Genomic DNA, 26,797 nt, shown 5'->3' with positions numbered 1-26,797 from the left:
TAAAATTCTGTACTTATATTTTTACAATATGGCTTGTCTTTAAAAAAAAAAAAAAAAAAAAAGGCAGAGGCAGTAGGTAGCAGTTTCCAACTCTCCAAAATGTGGTTTATGTAACTGTTAAATTTAGATTAGGAAGCAAATTATCTTGAAAGGTCTCCAGGAAATGTAGTACAGTAAAACCATTTAAATAGGTCAGATTTCATAGTCAACTGCCAGGGAAATTACAAAATATGAACAGAGTTAATACAACCTTTCAAATAACTAGAGGAAGAGAAATCACTTGTGTTTGGGTTTATTATTATTATTTTTTAATATCCTATCTAATCTCACAAAAAGGCTATATAAACTGGAAAAAATACTCACTTAAAAACCTGGTGTAGCAATATTTGCAACACTGAAAAGGTCTGAAAGGTTAAACAATTCACAGAAGGGAATGTTCAGCAAACAAAGTCACAACCTTAACAATCTGTGATTGCTTTTTTATTTCATTCTAACCAGAAAACTCTTAAAAATTTGTAGTATGCTCCTAGTCTACTCAAGAAGACCCTAATAGGGTGACCACATCTATCTTAGTCTCCCCTAACTCTCAAAATAAAATAATAAATTGTTTTGTGAAGATTGTTCTGGGCTCACCATAAGATATAATTTTTCTTGCTATTATTTTACACTAAGCCTTGATTAACATAATAATCTGTAATTCAACAAAGGAGGAATGCACCAGGTTTTAGAAGCAGCAGTACCAGCAACCGCCAATTCCTTTGTTGTCAGGCAATAAATAACTGTAGCAAGCAAGGAAGTGCACATTACAGGAACCTGGCTAGTAACATGGGTCTATATGAAGTAGCAACAGGACAGTCACAAACTGTCTTTCTTGTATGTTACCTCTTTATATAAAGCAATTTGGCAGTTGCCTCAAAGGTATTGTAGGTTTAAAAATGAGAAGAAAAAAAGAAGTCCAAATTATCATATTCCAACATGACTTATCCCCTGAAATTGCTAAATTCTGGACTGAAGTCATCGGATAGATCATAAAAACTAGGATGAAGAAACCCCAAATATAATCACACACGCACATTCATTGTGGCTTATGGGCCAAAAGGAAACCCTGACATCATTTCATGTGCCCTTTCTACCATGATGATCCATCATCCAGCCTAGTGAAAAGTACTTAATGACCATCACTCTGCCTTTCAAGTATAAAAAGAGGGTAATTGATGTGACTAAATATTAATAATGTGCTTTGACGTCACAATAAAATACAGCACACCCCAAGTACCTTTCCTGCCTTGAAAACAGAAGTAATTTCTGGTACCATATCCATACATTGACCCACTGCAAGGGCAGGGGAGCAGATTTACACCAGAGGCCTTTGAAATTGCCTGACACCTAGCAGCTTGTTAAAAACCAGAAATCCTCAGAAGAACAAATCACCAGCAACACGTGCAATGCCACCGTTACCTCAGCAGAAACTCTCCAAGAGGCTACAAAGAAATTAAACTGCAATGTCTTCCCAGTGCTTTCCTGACATCCAGCAGCAGCATAGACTGAGCACCCTTATTTTCACCTTTGAGGCAAGCTACTCGTGTTGGCCTGTACACAGAACAGTCAGGTGAGCCAGGCTGACATGGAAGTATTTCTGCCCATTAAACACACAGTTTTAGCATTAGCATCCTGAAGACGATACTGACCTTGGTAGAGTCAATTAAAATAAAAATAAACATCAGATTGTCATTAATTCAAGCAAATACACCACTGGTTCTGAGCTACTCTCTGCTTCAGTCCTCATTATCAATTTTCTACTCCTGAAGACAACACTGGTTTTATACCAGCTGTTTATTAACAGGACTATCATTTTCCCAAAACAGCAGCAGAGACACATAAAATTATTTCCTTCAAAACACCATATTGCATTTGAATGCAAGTCTGCTTTTAAAATAAAATAAAGAAACAAATCACTTCCTTCCCTAGAACCACAACCAGTCTGGTGCTGCCTGGCATCACCATGCTTACATGCCTGAAGTGTGTCTGCCTGGCTGCAGCCCAGTGAACACTCCTCACACCCACCTCCCAGCTCCTCTCACCCTCCTCCTGGCATCACTCCCAGACAAGGGAAAAGCCTAAAATTAGGGTACATCCCTCAGGAAAGGGAGTCACGACCAGCAGGGTAGTGTGCCTGCCCACCCCAGCCAGATCCATCCTGTTGCTGTAGGCCCCTCCCTGGGGGAGCAAGGAAGTCCCCAGCATGATGAAATGAGGAACAAGTTCCCAATGGGAAAGTCACAATGATATTGAATACACAAGCACCACCACAAGCTGAGGTGGCCACCAAGATATTATCAAGAGGGATGCCACTACAGTTCTCACTTCCTCTGCTCAGCATCACATAAACTGTCTCTTGTCAGGCTGCTGGAAACAACACAGCAGCTAATTGATCCCTGAAGGAAATTCCCAGGAGGCAGGGGCCAGCTCATACACGGCCCTCTAACTGCACCTGCACCAAGTGCCATGGAAAAGCACCTACCCCAGTTACTGATGCTCAGGAAGCTCATCCGCTTGGAAGAGCCCTCAGCTGGGGAGACACAGTTATTGATCGTGTTCTTTCTCAGAAGAAAACTCATACTTGACTTAACACTAAGACATCCAAGAACCAAGAGACAAAAGAAGAAAAGAAAACCTCACTAAGCCCATTTACTAAACGAAGCCAAGGACAGTGTCTGTTTTGAAAAAAGACTGATGTGGATGCACAGCTACTAAAAATGGACCGGAACAGATCATCACACCCTATGCTAAGCCAGGCAAACAAGGGGCTGGCTGCCCAGGGGGCTCAACACCCAAAGACAGCCACATGCCCTGTATCTGCAAGGAAACTGCAGGCACAGGCATGCCAAGCACTGTCAAGAAACAGGAGCAGCACACACTTCACCAATATGACTGAGCACAAAAACCTCTGAGCGCTTAGCTGGGCTTTCTATTTTAAGAACTGGTATGATTCACGTTACCTTGGCTCTAAGTGTTTTTCAGTCCTCACCATATCTACCCTAATGATAAGCTCATATTAAGCAAGCACTGAAAGCCCTGACATTTCAGAGCTGCAGCATAGAGCAGCCATACATCATGCTGGAGCCTCCGGCATCAGCAGGCAGCTGCATCCAGGTCTCCCAAGCGCATATTCGGTGACCTTGCCACTCACTGCCCTTCCTGCTGATGTGCATGTGGAAACAAACAGAAGAAAAATCAGAAAAATCCCTGTTATGCACTAAGTATTGTTCTGCTATTGCACAGTGATGAAACTACAGGGAGAGGGGAGATGGGGCCAAAAACAAACCCACAGAAGTGTCACTACTTAATTGAAAATTAAGCAATAACCAGTATTAGACTAGCTCAAGCGAAGCCCCACTTTGCCCCATCTGCCTGATGCTGCCAACATTTGCCCACTTGTATCTTTTTCTGTTCTTCAGCTGTACTAATACATGCTTTCATGAGAAAATACAGGTGCAGGAACGAGGATCACAGGCAGAAAATATTATCAAAGAAGGAAGGATCTAGAATTGTATGTGCTATTTGGGATTATGAAAAACTCTCCTATTAATAGCACAGGCAAAAGTTCTTATATCCTACAAAACACCTGCTTAAAAAATAATTCAATTTTTTTGTACTTTCTAATAAACATATTAAAGTAGGTTTCACTTTTCTTGCTTTGTTCTTTTCAAACCGCAAATAAAATAATCCAACAACAGCAGCCTGCATTAAATATTTTATCTGTTTTGACTCAGTTTTTTTTTTTACTTATAATGCTTTGAAGAGGCCAACCACTTCACTGCAAAATTTTGCGTCACCAATAAAACCTGAAGGACTGTAAAAGGCAGAAAACATCAATATGCATCTTTATACCCTACTCAAAGAAAGTAAGAACACAAATATTTTCCTGCAGGAAACATTAGGTTGATAATTTCTTTCCTTATCTGACAAGAAATGGCTGTCATTTACAAGTTGAAATAAACAATCTGGATGCTAAAGTTTTCCTCAAGTAAAAAGAATGCACGGAGGGGATCATTGGATAGGAACAATTAAAAGGAATGTACTGTCACAGCCAAAACCCTAAATAGTATTTGGAATATTTCAAATCACTGGTTGAACACTAACATTCTACTACATTTTCTAGCATTTCACACAACATGTATATATGCAATTGCCTTATTATTTTGGTTCTCCATGTCAAAACATCACAGCATGAGAAAACATGTACTATAATGTTTCTTAAAATACTTTTTAGTTTAAAAAACGTTTTGAACAGACAAAAAATCTGTCTTAATAACTAATGATTTAAAATTAATTTTAATATCCAGTCAATTAAATTAATGTTATGTACTACAATCTGTAATATACAAAACATCAAAGGACACAGAAGGTCTTCTAGTCAAAGAGATTTAAAACAGATTTAAAAAAATAAATACCATTCCTGGTTTCTCCATATCACCAAAATGAGTTGGGGAAAAAACATTGTGAAAGAGATACCACTGTCAACTGATGCTTGTCCATTTTTATGTGCAAAGTAAAGGCAAAAATATTTTTCCCTGTCATAACATGAGCTGCAGCGACGACTAAATAAATAAATAAAGCGCCAGTCCACTGGGGCTGATGCTACCCTGAAAAGAGGAAAGGATGATTCTATTCGCTCAAGGTTTCAAAAATGTCACATCTTGTTTGGGAAAGCAGTCAAGGGATGCATCCTGAAAACCACATAAGGTTCAATTTCTCGTCAAATGGCCATGTTGAAGCCAAAGTACTTTTATATTTTTTAATGAGGGGACACACTGATCAGGACTGACCATTAACAGTCCTCTAAATTCCTCCTTCCTCTTCTGTCCTGCAGAAATAAACAAGATTTAAATGAGTAAGACTAGGCCATCACTATTCTACTGTTCCTAGCAGGAAACATGTCCTTTTCAAGCTGTGCTGAAGCTGAGCTGATGCAGGTGGCTTTTATGGCACAGGTGGATCACAAAGAACACAGGGACTCGAACAGGTGGACTCTGAAAATAGAGGAGAGCACTCTCCATCCCCTGAGGATAAGGAACTATCACAGCTGACCTTCCAAAGCTGCCAAGGGGTGAAGTAATGAGTCTGCCTCCAAAGCAGATCTCTTGTCCACTCTGCACTCCTGTACTGGCAAGAATGGAAATGCCTACAAGCCATGGAAGTAGGAAGGTGTTTCACCACATGTTTATTTAGATGGTAGGAGCTACAAGATGCTGCAGCTGCTGCAATTGAATCCCATGCTGTCAAGAGCAGTACTAAAATCTCAGCTGAGAAACAGAAAGAGAAAAGATGTCCCAACTGAAAGTACAACTATGAAACTGAAAAAAGCAAATAAAACCACCTTTATAGCAGCATCACTCTTAAGACTCCGTGTTGCAATGCAAAACCTGCAGCTGATATGTTTTGTACATGTAACTCCACCTGGTCAGGGGTCAGGCCTGTAAAGAAGCTGCCTTCTCTGCAGGCTCTTACCTCACCCAGCTGCACAACATGGGGCAGACTGCAGCTGTACCAGTTACCAGGGGCTCTGCAAAGGAGAGAAGGCACAATCAAGCCTGCACTTGGACTGGGGCAGAATAAAGCAACCCCAGACTCCAGCCATCCACTTCCCCAGCTCTGCAACACCAAAAGTGACTGGCTGCTCACACAGAAGCTGTGATCCGGGAGCAGATCACAGATCAGGCATGTGCAGCTGCTCCCTCAGACATCCCTGCCAGTGAGGCAGAGAGCTGCTGGCCTACTCCAGCATCGGCTAAGGTTTCCAGTTAATACATACACAGCCACACCACAGCACCTGTGAGACACTTCTAGGTCTGAAGAAGATGAAAACACACACATTAACTGAATGTCTTTAAAAATACGGTATTCCAAAATTATACATTCCCAAATTGCCTGTAGCCAGCTACTGTAGGAGGAGAACAGCACATTGATGCAAGAGAGATATCCTCCTGGGAAGGCCCAAGAGCAGCAGCGACAAGCACCAACACAAGTCTGTCTGGTTTCATTTGCTACACCCACTCAGTGACACAGAGAAAGCTTTATGGATGAGCCACATTAGTGGATCACTCATTCATGCTAAGTGCAAGGCAGTATCTTCTAGCTCCCTTGACGGCATTGGAGAAGTATTTGCAGAATGTGAACCCCCAACTACAGCCATAAGGAAAGTTTGCCATGGCTTCAGTGTAAGAGATGAAACAGACTGAGACTACCTGTGAAAGGAGGATGCAGAACAGGAGAGATCTGTTTTAAGTGGCAAAGAGAAGCAACAGAATGAAGAGACTACTCACAGATTCTCATGGCCCAGGAGACAAGGAAAACAAAGTTACAGAAGGAACTTCAAGGGAAAGTAATTAAGCGAAGAAAAAAAGTCATTATGTACAAAATGACTTTGAGAAACTCCATGCTATGGCATATTGCAGAGGCTGAAAAGCAAACAGATTGAAGAAAATTAGGTAAAATGGAGAACAAGGACTATTAAACACAATGTCATGTCAATCTGCTGGAAAGCTCAAATTCAAAATTTTACAACAGAGTCGACAGAACTTTATAATGCTTCCTTTCGCTAGGTGTCCATGGCTGACCATTATCAGAGACAGCAACTGGCCTAATTGCATAGGGCAAATCATCTGAAACCACACATACTCATAACCCATTAATTCCCCTCTGTACTATGGATTTCACTGTTTTGTAATTCACCGCTTCCTAACCTGACCTCTGTGGACTACAGATAGATGAGTATCTATAGGGCTGTGATAAACACTGAAATAAGTATGTCTATCAGATAAAGATTTTCGTTATGATGACCACAACTAGCAGAGATTCTGACACTTGACATATTATTTCCCTTGAAGTTTGTTAATTGCTGTTCACCGAACTATACTGGTCAAAATTATTAAGTAAAAGATTAAAGCATTCCCAGTGTACTTCAGTTGTTGATTTTTAGTTTTCCTTTTTTAAGGAGAAATCAAATAATCAGTTGTACAAATACAGCCTACATCCATCTTAGGGCCCTGTCCATCTGAGATTTTCTTTTGGGTTCTCTTCTATTCTGCAGAGATTCAATCCCTTTAATAACTAGACTTCCATGTCTCAAGTTTAAGAATCCACTACACTTACATTTTCTTTACTTCACTTTCCTAATATGGATAACTAACAGGGTTGTCATGTGATTCTTACAGGTTTATTATCTCAAACCTTTCCAAGATACACATCTTAAGTTATTTTGTCTCTCTCCTCCCTCAGAAGGAAATAACCCAAAACCTCCAGCCAGCACTGTATTGCTGCACTTTTGAATTCTGCAAGCTAAAAGCTTAAAAACCTACTTAAACTACTTAGAAAAATGTAACCATGCTTAAACTTTTGCTTGTAAAGCCCAAACATGATAGTGATCCATCTCATCTGAGCCATTAACTTCCTCGGTGAAATCTGTCTGAGGTCATCTTTTCCAGCTGCAATGGCAAAGCACAATGCATCATAGCCCTGTTAACAGTACAGAATCAGGTGGGAGGAGAGGCTGATGCTGGTTTTGTGTAGAAAAGAATTGCTAAGCCCTGACCCCTGGAAGACAAAGCAATGGTGCAAGAGTAGTCAAGGCCAAAGCTCTATTTGCAGAAAATCAATGGGTTGCGCACAATAGCAGCTGCACTCAGATGTTCACAGCTCAGCTGGAGTCTGTAGATCTGGTCTCTAAATTCAGAGTATTTGACGTTGAAAACGAGAAAAAAAAAACCAAAAACAGTCCTCCCCTCCCCCCCTTTTTTAAAATTTAAACAGTCAAAACAGAAGCAAGCTTTGAACTAAAATTCTTGAAATTGAGATGAGTGAATCCCTTCTCTTTGCCGCTCTTTATGATGCTTGGTAGCCAGCCAAATGGCTCAGCTTAGCTTCACTTTCCACATCAGTCCAAAAGTTGAATAAGTAATAAAACTTGCATGAGGAGAGGGCTTTATAATCACATTAGAGACACGCAAGAGAGACCGGTTACCTCGGTTCACGGGACAGCTTGAACAAGGCTTCATAATGATGGACAGGTGTTGGCACCAATTAGGAACACTCAGCTCACCGCTGACATTGGCCCCTCAAAGCATTGACTGCACTTTAATCCTCTAACCCACATAAAAGAAAAGCAGAGTGGGCAGGGAAAAAAAAAAAATCTAAAAATGCCTCTGCAGAGGACTGAAATATTTTTTGCTTACTTAAGGGAATAAAATAGAAGTGTCACAAAACTGCAGAAAGTTCACTATGAAGTATCTTGAGTATATCAAGAATCTAAATCTTCTGCATAAGCACAGTATTTAATTTTAGGAAGGGTATCACCATGTATAGTATGCATTCATCACAACTATCAAAATCTATATCCAGACAAGAAGCACAGAATAAAAAGGAGTAGAAGCAGTGTGTAAATACTGAGGGAAGATAAAATTATTCCATCTATGCCTATCAGCATTTCAAGCGTTATGGGATACATAAGCTGGATTTTAACTGAGATTATTAAGGAGTCCTGCAGGCTGAAATGTTACTGTTAACAGCTTCTTTTATGACTTCCTCCCCTTTAAAAGGCTTTATATTCCTTTAAAATTCAGAAAGCTTTCATTTAAAAGGTGATATCTGAAAGCTGAAGGTATATACATTCAATTTACACATTGTAAACACCAACACACACATTTATTTATTTATTTTTAAGTATCATTTCCTCCTTCACTTACATGCCAGGTCATGAGGTAGATGTTTTCGCTTCAGCTGATGGCATCACAAGCTCCTAAAAAAATGAAAGGAGTGCTTTTAGGTAGTAGGAGTGACATCAGGTATTTAATGTTTGAGCTACAATTTAATTTTTGGCAAGTAAGTGAAGGTTGTATTAAATTTTTATTGCAACTTTCCCAAGCAAATGATATGCCCAGAATATAAAGCCTTAAATTCCACATTTCTCATTTGATATGTGGAAAGATGAAATGTATCAGCTACATGTGCACATACTATGGTAGAAATGCAATAAGTACTACAGCTAAAAAGAAATTTATAAGAATATTCTCAAAGTTGATTTTGCCATCCTCTTAACATGAATGGGAACCAACTTTACCAATACCAACCAAATGAAATTTAAATTAGTATTTTCTCTATACTGTTTTGGGAATAAAAACACTTCAACAAACACATTCAGATAGATGTGCGCTTATTCAGCTGGCTTAAGGTGTTGATTTCTCCTTATACACCAATGCTTTCTTCATTCAAGAGGGTCTTCTATGAACCACGCATGCTTAGAAATTCATAGGAGGGCAAACAAAATAAGCATAGAGGGAAAGCTCCATGTGGCTCCTGATTTAATTCCTCATTACATTCCTCCAGACCTCTCCTTGACAATCCCAAATAATTTAGCTTCCCTGGCAGGGATTTTGCTTACTCACCCTTTTTAATCCAGTCCTGAGCCTTGAGCAACATTCAATATGGGAACAGAAGGAATTTTCCCCTCCACCAACTGCCCACATTCCCCTCCTGCAGGATCATGCACATGTAAGTTTTGTGCCCTATTGTAATGCACATGGCAAAGGCATTAAGGCCGTCACACCCAACAGATGAGTTGCAGCACTCCTCAGAGATGTCAGCAGCCTGACCAGGGGCTGTCCTGGTGAGGCTTCTCCCATGCCTCAGAGCAAAAAGTTAACAAAAACAGGACAGCTAGGAGCTGTGGAAGAAAGCATTAGAGAGCAAAAATGCAAGTAAAAACCAAGGAAGCGATAACTACATACCCTGCCAGAACAAAAAGAATTTTTAAAGGGGATATAACAATGTTTTTCTAACTGAAATAAGGCAGTTTCTAGCCGAAGTGTCAGCACCATACTTTAACATCTGCACTCCTCCACCCATCTGGAGTACAAGAAAAAGATACAACCACCCATCCACTGAGGAGTGGCACAGATCCCATTACTTATTACAACTATTGTTGCTCAACTCAGGCTGTGGCATCAAAGGAAAACATTTCCTTACAATTTATGGAGGGGGTGGGGAAGAGAAGGGGAACACATAATATATTACAGCTCCTGTATGTTGACCATGCAAAAGTTTGAAGTTTTGACTCTACTAATTCTCTTTGATTTAAAGGTTCACTTTTTGGGGTTTTTTTGTGTTTGTGTGTTTGGTGTTTTGTTTCTTTGGGGGAGGCAGCAGAGGAGCTTGGTTGGTTTGGGGGTTTGTTTTTTTTTTTTTAATCTTCGTAAGTTCCTCTTCCCATCTTCCTGAAATTCTCTGGCTACCCCACATTAAGCAATTAACTTTGAGCAACACAAGAAGATCTGTAGATCAAAGCAGTACTAGAGCCAAGGTTGTTGAAACATGAATCACACTATGTGGGTTGCGTTTTTAACTTGAGATAAGCAGACACACTCTGCCGCCACCACCACCACACACACACGCCCCAAAGCAATCCACAGGGTCCGTGCAGGAGCCTCCCGACTCATCTAGAGGGACCCAGCTCAGGGGCAGCAGAAACACCTGGCACTCAGAGAGCGGGGGTGGCCAGGGGGGCTCGATTTAACAGCCCACTGCTGCTCTGTCTCTAGTCTCCAGCTAAGAAATGCAAAGAGCCTCGCCCACAAAATGCGCTGGAGGAGGGAGGACAAGTGAAGAAAATAAGTAAATGATTAATAAATGGCTGGCTAATTTTTCCAAACATGACTTTGAATGAATTTTTCTTATGACATATTTCATTATGGGATAATTCTTTAATGTCCCGATTGAACCCATTTAATATAAGTTTTCCATAGAAACACAAGCAAAGCCCTGGTTGTGGCAGCTCAAATGGCATCATTAAAATGCAACACAGCCTACAACTTTTAAGTGTGAACAAAACCACAGCTTTTGCCTCCCAGCTGAACCACAAAACTAATATATTTTTGAACTCTTCATTAAAAACACATTTATTTGCTCAATCAAATGCCAAGATGAGCTCTGAAATACTGGAAGGTTCAACTATTTTTTTTTTTCTTTCTGTAATCCTTTCAGCATACAGTCATAATCTTCAGTCCCAACTTTACTTATTCCACAACCATGAACAAATATATAAACTGGGATGAAAAATACAGTTGCCCACACTAAATACTATTTTCTGTTTACCTCCTCCTTGTTTTAAAAGCTTCAAAAGCTGTCTTAACATATTGATTGAGAAACACTAAATCACCTCAAATTAGTCATCAAGGAGTTCTTCCCCAATAGAGTAAAAAAAAAAAAAATAAAAATGGGAGAATACCAACCTTCCCATGAGCAGCAAGTTCAGGAGCAGGGTAAAGAATGCACAGAAAATGCTCACCCTCCCCTCCACACAGACTGCCAACTCCTATTCTCCAGGTGCATTTGAAAAAGTAATGGGCCAGCAACAGAAACTGTGGCATGAAGAAACAGAAAAAAAAAATATAGGAACTAAAAGACAGTGTAGATACAAAAAACAAACCTAGAAATGCACAGTAGCTTTTCATAAATACTGCCTGAAAGCTAAGCATTACCAGGGAAAAAAGCGTCAGCAAGATTTATTCCTTAAAATACAACTTATAACAACAGAAGGCCACTTGGAACACCGATCTATTTTTGTAGTTATCACTACTGTTACACTATCACTCTCTCTGTATTTTACCACAGTGCTTACCAACAGCCAAGCCACCAAAACAAGAATTGGACCGGTTGAAAACAGAGCTTTGTGCTTTTCTCATAAACCAGCCCACACACTGCACTGCCATTTGCAAAAACAGAGATGGTCACAGAAAAAATATCTGCCAGGGCCTCGAAAAAGGACAGCCAGGTAGGACCGAGAACTCGGACTCTTCATAACAGAGGCTCCTCAGCATCTCCAGTGGAGCCCCTTCCACACTGTGTGACCCTTACTGCCAGCAAGTTTGTCCCAGCACTTTAAGCACACCTTTCACCACGCTGCTCAAGGCTTTACCAGGTCTCTCCCAGCACTGGACCCTGATGATCCTATCTCTTTCTTCTTGACACAGTTTGAACACCAGCTTAACTCTCTTGTCAGTAGGTCCTTGTCATTCCTCCAGACTAAATAAAATCCAGTTCTTTCACCCTCTGCTTACAGGATATGTCTTCTACATTTCTGATTCTTCTAATTGCTGCTGTCCACTACCCTTTCCAGGGCTGGCACACAAAACCAGTATGAAGTTGTGATGTCCTGGACAAGTCTCCCATCTGAATCCTTCCCTACACAGAAAATGCTGTTCTCTTTTTACAGAAAAATATCCTTTACTGTCAGATGAGTTGCAGATAATAATCCTACACATAAACTTCAGTGCACTTGCTTTTGCAACAGCATGACTGTTGTCTCGAGTCCTGGCTGTGAGCAGTTACTGCTGCTGGGGCCCATTGCTCTCAGCATGCAGGCATGACCTTTATGCCACAGAGCTGCCCCTCCATGCCCTGCTCAGCCCCATCCAAACCCTCCTTCCAAACTCATTTTCCAATCTGTCAAAGTAACTCTGAGTTCAAAGCTTCTTCTCAAGTAGACATGCAGCTCCACCCACCTGGATTCAGGTATTGAATGAACAGAGTCCTCATTCCTTCACCCACATCATTAATTGCAAATATTAATTCACCTGTCTTGTTTGAAACTAATTAGCAATTATCCCCTCAGTTTTCTCAGCAGCTACAAACATTCCTGTGAGCATTTCAACTAATCCATGCTTCCTTAGCTAGCTTCTGATAATATGGATTGCCTGATAACTTGCATCATCTACTGTGCAATTCCTACCTCACAAATTACTTTCAAAACTGAATTAGAAAGCTGATCTTGTGCTGCTAAACCTCTCCTTCAAAAATAATCCCAGGCATGAAACACTGCTTAGGTGGGAAAGGTATTAGAAAATAATTGTATAATTTCCTGGTTTTTTTACAGACTATCTGTTTCAGATATCTAGCACATACAGACAGCACCCCATGGACTACCAGTAAACGTCACATAAATCTCTTACAAAAGGGCAGATCAAAAATTTAATACTACCAAGATAGCAAAAGAAATAAAGCCAATAGTTTTTGAAATTATAAATATAGTATGAAGCAGGAAGGTAATGGTACTCTTTCCCTTATAGTTCTGAAAAAATCGTAACAGAACAAGTATCCAAATACCAAAACAATATCCATCATATTTAACTGAAGAGCTATTTCCAGGTAATATTTATCCTACAGTGATTAGAGGTAGAAAAGAAAAAGCCAGCAAGCTTTAAGAAGTCTTGTAAAATCCCTACAAAGTCTTTGTAGCTAACAGTGTTGGATTTTTGCTTGTAATAAACTGATTTGTTGTTTATTCCTCTTCTTCACAAGCTTCTAAACAGTCCTGACTACAGTGAGTACTCTGCAGCTTCTTGATTTTGATCTCTCTTCCACATTGGCTTAGCCAACAAAGTAATTCAGTATAAATTCACAATTCAGTTGTAAAAATCTAAAGGCACTCTCACCTTACTGTAGATCAGAGACACTGAAAGCATTTAGTAAAGCCTGCAACTCTCTAGCACCTTCACTTCTTTCCACTGTCACAAAACTATTTCATGACACCTTTATGCAGCAACAAGCCTATTCTTAATAACAGACAGTGATTTAGTAATTCCCAGCAACCAATTAAAACTTGCTGGGAAAACAATTTCCCACAGTGGCTTACCCCACTTTCAGACAAACAATGTAGCAGGATGTCTAGAAGGATAGGTTTCATAAGGCAACTAACAAGTAACATCAAGAGATTTTATGAAATGCTCTGAAGTCCTGGGCCCCAGGCACTCAGATGGTGACCCAACACAACAGTTATTTAGCTTGTGTGTAGTGCCAACCATTCTGCAAAACACTCAAAACATCCTACTGATTACTTGAAAATAATTGTTACACAACGTAAATAACATATACCTGCAAAAAACTGAGTCAGGCTGAAAAAACTGCCCTTACAGGGAGAAGTTACCAAGACCAATATAAACAACAGCTACTTTAAGATGCAAAGTTGTTTACATTCTTCATATATAGGTAGGAGATTAGAATTAGTCACACAAAAGACTGGGTCTGTAAGAGATGAAATGTAATGGGACAAATTTAAGAAAAAACCCAAAAAGTTTAGGCTTAGCATTAAGGAAACATCCTGAGAGTCAGAACTGCTGACCCATGTCCCCAGGGGGAGGACTGGAGGCTGCAGCTCTTGACGTTTAAACAAAGACTGGACAAGAGTCCCGGTTGCTGCACTGCCAACACAACATGCTCCGCAGAGCTCAGCTCTTCTCAACCCTGCCGGAGGGCAAGGCAACAATAAATTGGACTTGAGTATAAAGAGTACTGCACAAAGTGGTTTGTTGGGACTGTCTGCACTGAGGACGGCACCTCACCATGCACACATGGTGCTGTGGAGCAGCAAGTACTGTGCAAGCTGCTCCACAGAACTCATGCATACTGTTGCCTGCTGGTGAGAGCAAAGCAATCACAGGTAGCTATCCCACCATCTCTCTTCCCTACATCAGAGACTGAGATATTTATATTTATATTTATATATGTATCCCTGACAGATGCTGTGGTGTACAGCTGCATGCAAGGACAGTTAGTGCACAGCAGCTCAGATCCCTGCTCCTCTTTTGCAGGACAAAATGTTAAGGACATGTGTTACTTCAGCCTGGTGCAGGATGCACCTCTCTGAAGAGCAGGTATTCCCTGCAGCAGGACACACCACAAATCAGAGGAATGTAGCAGAAAGAGAATACAAATGCATGAGGCAGAAGGCTGCAGTACAAGATCTAAACCGAGATAAAAACTGGTAAGAAACTGGTAGGAAGCTTCCCGGAAGCATGGAATGGGGTACAGGCAGAAACAACAAAAGTATTTTGGCACTACCTACTACCTGGAACTTGAAAACAGGTCTGTGAACCATAGAGCAGCAAAAACAAGCTATTTATGAGGATCTGGAGCAAAATAAAATAGATGCAGTTCTTGAAGAAGGAGAACATTACATATTCTGCTGTTAGCCACAGCCACATGCTAGCCAGTTGGATTTTAAGTATCAACTCACCTCATTCGAGTTGTACCTCCTGTACTAAACAGATGTGCTCGTTTAGCAACAGATGTAGATTTCCTGTAGCTGAGTGATGGCAGTACTGTTCATGCTATTTTCTGAAGGGATGTTCAAACAAACATTTCAGAGGCAATAATCTACTTGACCTAGAAGCATCTTTTTCCATAGCCAAATTCTATTACTTAATGCAGTTATATTTGGTCACAGTTAGAGACCTTTAGTGGAGCTCAAAATAAAAAATAAAACTATTTAAGTGTGAGAACTTCTGAAGTATGGCAAGATAACAGATGTTATGTTTCTGATGGCACAGCTATGCCACTTCCATATTTTCCACAGCAAGTCCCATGACCCCACCACATACACAAGAGAGTTACAATCGCTAAAAGCAGTGTATGGATCCACTGTACACAATGACAATATAAAACATGAAGGGTCATATTTAAACTTTGGACCAAAGTAATACCAAACTGTGCACTTCAATGCATTCAAACCAGAGCTCAAGAACAAGAAACAGCAAACCCCACAAGGTTTTAACACCCCATGCAGCAAAAGGAAAGATCTTTACAGAGGGATTCAAAGTGCCCAGTATGTTCAGGACAGCCAGCTCACACACCAAATAGGGAATGATGCCAGAAATCTCTCTTCTCACAGATTCAACTATAGATTTGCAGTCCTGTAAATTGATACCTTCAGGAATCAGATACATGCTTGGACCTTACTTACCCCTCTCCTTACATGCACTCTTCAGGCATCAAATATGATGCCTGAACATAAGGCGTCAGCAATAGCCACACCTGCAAAGGCTGTCCTTAAATCTCAGCCAATCTTCCCAACCCTCCTCTCCTGTCCACCAAGAGCCTGCCCCAACACTTTCTCCCTTTTTCCCAAACTCTCTCCATTGCACAACTCTGCTGCTGCCTACCTACAGCACTTAAGCATCTATGGTCATTCCCATCACTTCACCAGAAGACTACTCTGTGCAAGCATTGCTTATCTATGTTGTGATGTTCTGCTTCAACCATTTACTTGCAAGATGACCAACCACCAGTTGCTGGGGAGTGTTGGGAAGAGCTTGTGGCTCAAACCACCACCTGCTTTTACACAACAAATGAGCCTGCTGAGCCTCTGTTCCAATCCTAGTCAATGCAAATAGGAAAAAAAATGGAAACTATAAACAAAAATATTGAGAAAAATTTATGCCTGGATTACAGGAGGAAAGTTACTTCACAACTGGATGACAGCAAGAAAATATTTTGTCTCCTTTTCTGGATAGATTAAGTTGTGATGCTCACCAGTGTACAACACCGGGATTCAGAAAGGCTACAGAGCACAATTTGAAATTTCGAATTTCTTCAACTTCTTCAGCTACGTGCTATTTGAGTAAAGAGTAGGGTAGACATACTGAATATTCCTGGCCCTGAAGGGGGTCTCAGTGGCCACAGAAAAATAACCCTCATAAACAGCTCACCTCACATAAAACCATTTAGAGTCAGTATTTAACTGAATGACAGCTCCCAGAGTGAAAAATAAGGGGGTAAGAAAAAGGTTAACTTCACTTGATTATCACAGTGATTTAAAGTACTTTTGACATCCTTTATCAAACCTGGGACATTGGCATTTGTGATTTTTCACAAGGAAAGCCTCTCTGTTCTCCCACAGTCAGACATTACACCAGCACCCAAACTGTCACCTTCCCCTGCAAAGAAACTGCATAAATAAATAAAGCACCCAAGCTTTGCACTTCGACCACAAAAACACAAGGCTTGGAGCACAATCAAATGACAATTAATGAAGCAGCAGACACCAAAACACAGTAAACAAGGCTTCATCAACTTCATCCTCTGTGGCTACAAATCCCATAGCAGCAACCAAATGTGCCTTCTTCCTTGAAGATGATCTTAAATGGTTGGAAAGAGTTGTGTTGGGGTATTTTTTTTTATTGCTATGAAGGAGAAACTTGTGCCAATCCCGTTCCAAAGTCTTTCCCACTCAGTTAGAAAAAACACATTACAAGCTCTAAGAAACAAGCAGGGAAACTTTGGTCTTGGTGGAGTCAATGGGAGTTAAAGCCAGTGCCAAAACAAAGCCAGAAATTAGCAAAACATTTATCTGATAAATTTGTGAGCAGAATTCCTAAATGACAAACCTGAGTTTATTTCTTCTTAAAAACTTCTGATGCAAATATATCAGGGAAGGATGGGGGATTGCAAGATCAAGTTGTAATGCAAGAATACTATTCTTTTTTTAAAGCACCCACTGTCAGAAAAACTTACTGTCAAAAGGAAAACCCTTTAATAGAATTGTCTGAGATATTTAGACCTTTCTGATTTCATACGGTTTATTAACGTAAGACTTCCACTATACAAAGCTGTTGCCTTTATGGAGGCACAACTTCTGATACAGTTTGACAAGGGATAAAACTAGACTTGGATAGTCTCCCACCCATGTCATTATGGCTGGGCTTCCACCAGTCCCAAGAAGGACAGCAGGTAACACTGCCCTTCACAATACACTAGCATTAAAAAAAAAAAAAAAAAAAAAGGAAAATTTGCCTTAACAGGTTTGGCTCCTGAGAGTTTTACATTACTTCTGCTTACCTGAAGCACAAAAGCCCCTATAATCCTGCCAGATCTGGAAAGCTCAAAAGCAGAAGTAAACAAAGGAGCTGAGCTTTTTCTCCTTCGAGAGTTGCCATCATGCAGTTAAATCCACAATTCTGACTGATTAAATCCCTATGAAACTCCAAGAGACCACAAACAGGCAGAGGTGCTATAGAGTACCCTAATGTGACATTAAAACCTCTAAAAGATAGATCTAAAGACACTTTGTTATGGCCAAAATAATCTGGTATAGGAGTGAAGCTAGCTCAACTTGTATACCCCTTGTGCAAAGACTGACACCAATTCCACTTCAGAATTAGGTGTACATGACCAGTCAGATCATTATAACAGAGTTACACCAGAGCAACAACTTCAAGCTGTAATAAAAGCTGACTTCTTTGATAGAATGATGTTAGGATAGATTCCCTACAATTATTTAAAGGGGGAAAGAAAACAAAGCATTTTGACAAAAAAAAGTCATAGAGTAGCAAATGGTTAAAAAAGGGTTTGATACAAGTAACCAGGATGCATTTAAATCTTTTAAAAGTTACTTCACTAAACCAATACATTGCCACTGTCTCACTCTTTTTAGCAATTCCTCCCTACATAAAAGCAAGTCTGTTTTGAAACACTCTTATTATCTGTACCAAAGTAAATACAGTTGCTGATGTGTTTAAGCCAAACATACTTATTGAAACATATTTAACTTCCTTAACCAAGCAAAATTTACCTACGAACAGACATAACACAGAAATGGTTTTTGTTAAACACTAGCTAAAAAGTCATCACACCAGTATCAACATTCACCAGGAAAGTTTTATATCACAAACACTTCTTTTAATGCATTTTTAAAAATACAACTTGAACTTGCAGTGCATGATGCTTTTGTACATACACATATGTAAACCCCCACAAATGTACCAGCCACAAAAAATAAAATCTCACAAAAAACTGCAGATGAATGTAAAGGCCCCCTTTATCAAACTGAGCAAACTTACACCAAAAAAACCCAAACCAACAAGTCTGCCAAGATACTTTCAGGTTGACTTCAAATAATCTGGAAGTCCATACTGTCTGTAGTCTGGAACAGGAGACATATTTAATTTTACCTAGATGATTTACAGGTCCCAAGAAAACTGAGACACTGGAAACGCCATTTTCTCCAATAGTAAGGAAAAAGTTGGAAAATTAAGACGAAGAGGGGACGGGCAAAGGGAGACTACAAAGGCATCAAAGACATGGATGGCTGAGAGAGATAAGTAAGAACTACAAATCACATTCAATTCTCATTTGCAATTGAGGCTTTACTTTTTCCCTTTTTTTAAGACGTGAACACAGAAAAAAAAGTAGTTCAATAATCTTAAAAACAGAATGAAATGGCACCTGCATTCATGTAGTAGCAAAAGCTACTATATTTCAGTAACCCAAATGAATGCACATCCCTGTTTGCATTTACGTATAGAGGCTTATGAAAATCTAGAACATGGAAGTACATAGAAGATGCCAAACAAGACAGCACTTAAGCCAGATTAATCCACGTAACGAGAGTCACAGGGCTGACTGATACTGAGCTGATTGACAGGAGTCTAAGCTTTCTAATAACTCATGTCCCACCTTCTAAAGTTTTATGGCATTTACAGAGGAAGAAAAATGAAAACATCATGCATCAGATCTATGTGTATTCAGTTTTAAGCAATAGAGAAAAGACTACCTATGAATACTAAGTACTGAAACAAAGTTTAACCTCCTCTTTCATGGAGCTCAGGGGAAAGTGCCATTTTCAAAAGTATTATACCACAGATATTCTGTCTCTGTATAGGTGTATACAACCAAATAAGGCAAGTCAGATCTCCATCAAAACTGTAGAAACACACATGAATGTAACCTTCTCACTAGCAAAAAACTCATTCAGTTGACATTTTAAGTAAACTCATTGTACACTAGCTGTATATTTAAGTATTTGGATCAAAAATATGTTTAGCATTAACTTCAGCAAACTTAGGCATCTGAAAAATACCTGAATAAAGAACAATTTCACAATTTTCATAAAATATCACTGGAAATTATAGCATGATACATTAAAAAGTACAAAACTACAAGAATCAAAATGAAACCACCTGAATTTATGGAAACCAGTTGTAAAGGGCATACAAAATAATTTTGCATAATTTCTATTTATATAAGAATATGGAATTATTTCATCCCACAGGTTTTTTTCATCTTTCTTTTTGGCCCAAAAAAGTGAACAAGCACTAACCAAAGAAAGTGAAGAAAATCAGTATTTGTTATACTTCCTAGGTATGCTAACAGCCATTACAATATTGTTGTTCATAAACATGTACCTTCTATTAAGACCAACTTTTTGGTTCCTACCTCACTCTTAGCACATTCTGTTGCAGAGCTGCAAGTTCAAATTTGTCAAGCAAAATGCTCCGCTTACTCCTTAAGATTGCTCATTTCATGCTACAATGGAAATGATTACATTGTTAACGTAAGGAAGACTGCAATATCATTATCAGGTTTAAGTATCTCCCTTTCAGTTACTTAAATGACAGGCAATTTGATTTTTGTAAAAAAAAAACTCAACTGCTGCTGAAGAGTTGCTAGAACTCCCCCAAACAAGGTTAATGATGTCAAACCAAAGCAGCAACACTGACAACCAGTATCCCTTCCTTTTTCAGAGCTCCGGTCAGCAGCTCTTGAAAAAAAAACAAACAAACAAAAAGCTAACATAAAAAGCTGTTATCTGTGCTTGAAATGAGTAATTTTCCCTCCCTCCTATCCAACAACATCTAACAAGTTTACACTGCACTGCAGAGTAATCACTTGTTATCACTATTTCAGTCACTATTTTCCTGCTGGGAAAAGAGTCTATTAGTATGAAAGCAGGAAGAGGAGCACCACTTTATTACTGCTCTTTCTAACCAAGTATTAATAAAAGTGGGAGAGGTATTGGTCCTACCTCTCTGCTGAGGCTCCTCCTGGCCAGATAATTACTGAGCCTAACATTTTCCTGTGTGTCTCTAATGCACTCACGTACTGAGTACTTCAGCTCCACAAGGTCTTTGGTTGGCTTGTTTTTTCATTAAAGCCAAAAACCTGAGCAGGACACAGGCACTACTTCCTATGATGAGTCCTCCACAGCCATTTTGACATCAAAGCCTGCAAATTAACGCTGAGAGAATATTAAATAAATACAAGCAGTTAAAAACAGAACAAATAAAGAGAATTAAACAACACAAGGAGTCCCATTAGGGACATTTGTTTCCTCCCTTGACAGGGTACATAGACTTTTGTATCCAGCAGTTCCAAGATGTCAAGTTTTCTGACATGTCAGCAGATAGAAAATACTACCATTTAATTTTGCTATCCTTGATATGTAGAGGAAGATTTAACCATTTGCACACTACTACTAATAATTTTCTCAATACCACTATCGTCTATAGAGGAAGCATTATTTAAAAACTGTCCAGTCTGTTAAACCAAGACTTACATTTTTAAGTATGAAATGAAAACTCATAATTTAGTTATGATTTTCAAGGGCTTGTGAACAGCCATGTCACCGTAACTCTTGCCTAACACTTGTAGTAAATCTATCATTTTTCTACAGATTTAAAGAATTTCAGTCATTGAATATTACATGATAAACTATATAGCACAAATAAAAGAGAGCACCCAGGCAGAACCTCTCCTATGCTTCTCCTCTCACTATTCTGTCATCAACTCAACAGCATATTCCAAAACAAGAACTACCTGAAAATATAAAACACAGATTGGAAAACTCTTCGCAACACAGTCACACAAAATTAACTACTTCCAAGAAATGTTCCTGGTTAGTTGTTTCACTTTGCAGTGCCTGGTGTGTGGGGTATCGCCCCTCTTTGGAGTATCTCGGGCATCCCAGCCTCTACTCACCCACTGTGCTAACCCTCAGAAGCTGTTGGACTTGCTGTGCACCAAACCACTTGTGCAGGCATGAAACTGCTCTCTAGGACATGAGCAAGAGCCTGAGCCTTTCACCAGCACAGGCTATCAATAGTCAGGAGCTTTAAGCACGTAAGACAGACCCTCAGAAAATATTCAAGCAATAACTTTTTAGAGCAAGGAGGGGAAAAAAGGAATAAGGAAAGAAAGGGGGCTGGGGAAAGCCCAGAACAGTAAATTAGCAAAATAATATATAATTACCTCAAGACTGTCTGACAAGCATATTCTATTTAGCAACCAGTCAGGCATGTGTATAAACCTGTTTTTTAACATCTCCTAGAGCTCTAATTAAAACACAAAGAGGCATTAACGACACAATATGTTCACCAATTCAATAATCAAGAAACACAGCTCTTTGATCTAATGCTGTAACAGGTGTACTTCGAAGAAGAAAAGCACTCCCAAGTTTTCAAAGTTCAACAAGCTAAGGCAAGCATCCCAGTATTTAATCCAGGAGAAAGTTAACAAATAGCATCAGCAGTCACGAGCTTATCCTCCCACCTTCTCCTGCTTCTCTGAAGAGGGCGACTAAGCAAGTGCCAGTGAAGCCTCCACAGTCATGCTCACAGCTCAGGGTCTCTTCCATTCCTTTAAATCCGAGTAAAGCCTGCATTATAGCTCTACAAATGCAGGAGCTTTCCTTAGGTCCAAGATCACACATCCCAGACTGCTCTAATCCTCAAATTCTTGGTCTTCTACACACTAAGATATTGAATGTTGGAAAAGTTCAGATGTCATCTAGAAAAGGGTAACTTGGAAGCAAATGAATATGAAAGAGACAACAGCCCAGGGAAACAGGGAGGTGCTTGGTAATTACATCAGCATCTTTCCACAGAAGGCAACACCCAGTTTGTCACATTACATTTCTAAAACTTATTTGCCAGATACCTTCTTGTAGTCAAAATAAGTTGAAGTATCAATAAAAATAGTATCTATAGACACAATTTTTATGGGTTCTGAACATCAGACATGCAGCTGTAGCTAGAAAACAGCATAAAGTACTTTTAAAGTGACAGGTGTAACTGATTATTTAAGATGAATAAATGTAAAATAAATCAATTCTCAAATCAAATCTCCTTTCTTTTTATTAGCAGCATTAGATTAAAATAATCTATGTACTAAAATGCAACATTACATACCGTTATCTCACTTTTCAGAGGTGCCATCTAGCCCTCCAGATCTCCAGCATCTCTCACTCCCACCTGACCCAGCCTCCGCCAGCACAAAACCTGCCAGGGCCTTGACATAACATTTTGTACATCAGTCTTCAAGATGCAAATAGCATCTGTTGGCTTCCATTACATAAATACCCCCGATAAGAGCTATTATTAACTTGTTAGTTTCCATTTTAAGTAAAGTATGTAAAAATTGTATTTATGTCTCCAATTACATGAAGCCTCGAGCATTATAGGCACTTTGTATCTTCAGAAAAGAGAAACACCACACAATTTCAGAGGTTCCCCTCTCTGTAGAGCTCAAAAGCCTCCAAGTCCCCTTAGCTATAGCTCCCACAAAAATTGTGGGAGTGGAGATATTAAGCAGCATGTGCAAATAGCAAGTTTTGGCTCAGTCCATTTCTGTCTGCAATGAAAGAAGTCACCAACCAAAACACAACACTACCACCGATCTAGACAAAACAGTAAATTTTTGGTTATAAAATGCATTGAGAGAATGATACCTATACTTAACAGAACATTAACTTTTAAGTTCTGATTGAATACAACATTCTTGGCTATCAAATTGCCTGGTATTTTCTGAAGAGAGGGCATAACTGAATCATCAAACCCATTCAAGTAACAGCCCTCCAAAGCACATACCAACTTTTGAAGGAGACTCCTAGGGACTAAAGGAGAAAGACAAACCACAGAAACAGATGCTTACATGACATTCCCATCCATGGATGATAAAAGATGCACTACAGAAATGGGTGCACATTCCTTCTCCAGATGCTTTCCATGTCTTGCCAAGCTAACCAAAAATATGCAGGCACTATGCCCCACTTCTCACCCACTGGGACACGATGGCCAGAAATTAATTACAAAGATTGAAATAAACTACCTAAATAGACCACAGGGAACACTTTAGGAGTGTTTCAAGCTCAAGTCAGCTTGTACAGTGTTTAGCTTCACTTCTCCCCATCAGGTCTAACAAATCCAGTCATTTTCACCGTGGCCTTGGACACCTGCCAACACACTAGCCAGGAGCTGAGGTCACCAGTCAAGACATCCCCCAGGCCAGAGGCAGCAAGCTCTTGAGGAAAATGCTCTACAGCATTCAGCACGTGGTAGCTACTACAGTGACCATGCACACGTGTCTCTGCCCATGTGTATATACATATAAAACTGCACAGGTAAAAATAATACTCCATTGTAAGATAAGAAGACATCATACAAATTCTTCCCCATAAGCAAGTCATCCAGGTCTATGAAAAAGCATGCATATTTTAAAAATCAAAACAAAAAGCCCACAACAATCCCAGGTATCCCAATAAATCCCAAACACAAACTTCCTGATTTTCTGCCACTGAGAGGAAATCCACAGAACCACAGATAAAACAGCTGGGTTTATTCTAACACTATACTGAGATCCATTTATCTATCCCAGGCTCTTACATTCACAGTGGATTTTAATGGTTTTAATGAGATCCCAAATGAACATGCATCCTTGCCAATAAATGCCACTGCATATGTTCCTAGATCAGTTCTCTAGCAAACATTTGCGGGTAACTGCTACATGTAGGTAATGCAAATACAACAAAAAAAAAGACCTACAGTCAGACCCAACTCAGAGGAATTTTTCCTACTGGGGAAGGAGGCTTTTTCTGTAAAAGGAACCTAGAAAGAGGAAACATCAAAGGAGGGACAGGTAAGAGAAACAGTTCTGCTATTTTGATTACTTTTACTGCATCTAAAGTCCAAGTTTTGCAAATAAAGCTTTCTTCTCTCTGCAATAAAAACAGAGCACATCATGTCTAGTCTGAAAAGAGGTCAGAAGTTCAGTTAAAAAAGAAAAACAAAACAACACAAACTTTAGATCCTAAAAGTACTAATTTGCTTTTACTTTGAAAAGGCACATTCTTAATGAAAGAGGCTTCAAATTGCATTTTCTCCCATTGGTAAGTGCAGGTAAAGACTTTTCTGATGTCTTCTTAAGGAACTCTGTGGCAAGCTTGAAAATCATGCAAACGTGCCATCATCCAGGTTGATCTTTCCAGCCTAAGGCTCTCACATTTTCAAGCCAGCTCTCTAACCATCACTGTGATGAAGTCTCAGTGTATAGAGACAAGCAGGTGTGCTCAAGATGCTCTACAGGACAGCACACAACAAGCACCAACCTGATGTAAAAAGTCGGCTGCTGATTAAGCATCTCACAAGCTTATACAAAATATATTTCTCTTAATCTTTCAGTTTTAGTGTAAAGGCTCTTTTACATTAACAGTATAATAGCTTTCAAGTATCTAGTGTATAGTAACTGAAGGTTTTCTAAAAACGCTTGGATGTTGTCGTCAGCATCCCTTTTCTCCTGAACATGAAAAAAACCATAGGGCTTTGAAGTACAGCACAATTTAGTGATATTTTAATAAAAATACATAGCTACTCATTGTAACAATTTGTAAACAATAGCTGAACTCCTCAAGTAACTACAAATGCTTTTCATAAAATAATTGTAGTTAAAAAACAGAAAAAAGTGGCGTTTATTTGCCTGTTAAGATGTGTTTTAGGGCACCTTGTACCAAATTCTCCTATTAATTATCCCATTATTATTTGCAAGTGTTACTTTTCCTATATCCCCAGCAGCTAACCATACCGGTCGCGGTACATCTGTAAAACGAAGCCATGCCTTTGCAGAAAGACGAGCAGCATTAAAGCAAACACCATGCAAGAGAGGAAGGTTTGATCTGGAGAAGTGAAGTCGGGACCTTCCCGCTGCTCTGCCTACAGGCACAGGGGGCACTGGGGCGCCATCCACCCCCGCCGCTCAGGAAAAAAACTTACCTTGGCGGCGCGGCCGGGCAGGCGGGAGGGCTGCGCTAGCGCTTCATTGTCAAACTCAGTTCTAGCAAGTTCCTCGACATACCGGCGGAGCGGTGCTCGGCGGCGGACAAGCGCCCGGCTGTCTGTCTGTCTGTCCGCCCGCCCGCCAGCCACGCCCAGCCGCGCTCCGCAGGGCCCCGCCGGCTCGGGCACCGCCGGGTCGCCGCCTCTCCGGGCTGCGGCGAACAAAAGGGGGCCCGGCGGGGGCTCGCCCGGCCCCTGCCCCCCCCCCGCGGGCGCAGCGCCCGCCCGGCTCCGGAGCCGCCGCAACTTTTCCCTCCGGACGCGGCCGGGGCTGCAGCGCCCACACCGGACGGGCCGCCCGCCGCCCCCGGCGCGGCTCTGCGCGCTCCCCGCCGGTGCCCCACGTACCGCGGCGCCCGCCGCCTCCTCACGCTCGCCGCCGCCTCTTCCTCCTCCTCCTCCCCCCTGCCCGGCCTTGGCGCCAACCCCCGCCGCCGCAGGCCCGGCGCCTCCCCCGCACAGGCCCGGCGCGGCGGCCCCGGCGCCCGCCCCCCGCCCCGCCTCCATGCGGGCAGCCCGGGCCGCGCTCACCTCCCGCCGCCGGCCCGGCCCGGCGCGCCGCCGCCTCCTCCTCCTGCCCCGCTCGCTGCCGTGGGCGGCCGCGGCCGTCAGGGCTGGCGCTCCCGCCGCGGCGGCGGCTCCTGCTGCGGGTGCTGCTGGTGCCGTCCCGCGCCGGCGCGCATCGCCCCCGCCCGCCCGTGCGGGCCCGTGGCCGGCGGCGGCTCCCGCCCTGTGTGCCGGCTGCTCGGCGCGCCCGCAGCCCGGCCCGCTCCTCCTCCGGCGGCGCCGGCTGCACAAGAGCCCTATTGTATTATTGACACTGCTGGGCTCCAGGCCCCGCCTCTTCCCCTTCCCTCCCTGCCCGCGCCGGGCCTTCCTGCCAGCTGCGCCGGCAGAGCCGCCCCCCGCACGGAGAGCGAGCTGGAAGCGGACGGCGGGGAAGGAAGAAGGGCAGCGTATCTGGTGAAGGTGTGGAGCGCATGTCCTGTGAGGAGCGGCTGAGGGAGCTGGGATTGTTCAGCCTGGAGAAGAGGAGGCTCAGGGGTGACCTTATCACTTTCTACAACCACGAAAGAAGGCGGTAG

At 41.2% G+C, this 26,797-nt stretch overlaps 1 protein-coding gene across 6 annotated transcripts in view; it reads right to left on the bottom strand.

The window, feature by feature from the left end:
* Positions 1–26,293, bottom strand: part of JADE3 (jade family PHD finger 3) — a 64,183-nt gene extending 37,890 nt beyond the window's left edge. Inside the window, exons 1-2 of one of the 6 annotated variants that reach the window (XM_088051771.1) lie at positions 26,244–26,293; positions 8,745–8,797 (exon numbers count right to left, since the gene is read on the bottom strand). The gene's annotated coding sequence lies outside the window, so the exon portion shown is untranslated. Of the gene's footprint in view, positions 1–5,511; positions 5,526–6,326; positions 6,462–8,744; positions 8,798–25,649; positions 25,743–26,060; positions 26,166–26,243 lie in introns of those variants that run through there. The other 5 variants (XM_014251915.2, XM_088051772.1, XM_014251919.2 and 2 more) reach the window with 5 other exon arrangements.
* Between the last annotated feature and the right edge of the window lie 504 nt (positions 26,294–26,797).

This window comes from Pseudopodoces humilis, chromosome 2 (genome assembly GCF_049639895.1).
Source record: "Pseudopodoces humilis isolate 2021_Gansu_Grassland_sample_001 chromosome 2, ASM4963989v1, whole genome shotgun sequence".
Taxonomy (NCBI): Eukaryota; Metazoa; Chordata; class Aves; order Passeriformes; family Paridae; genus Pseudopodoces; species Pseudopodoces humilis.
The sequence above is the reverse complement of the archived record's forward strand: the minus strand, read 5'-3'. Positions and strand labels throughout refer to the sequence as shown.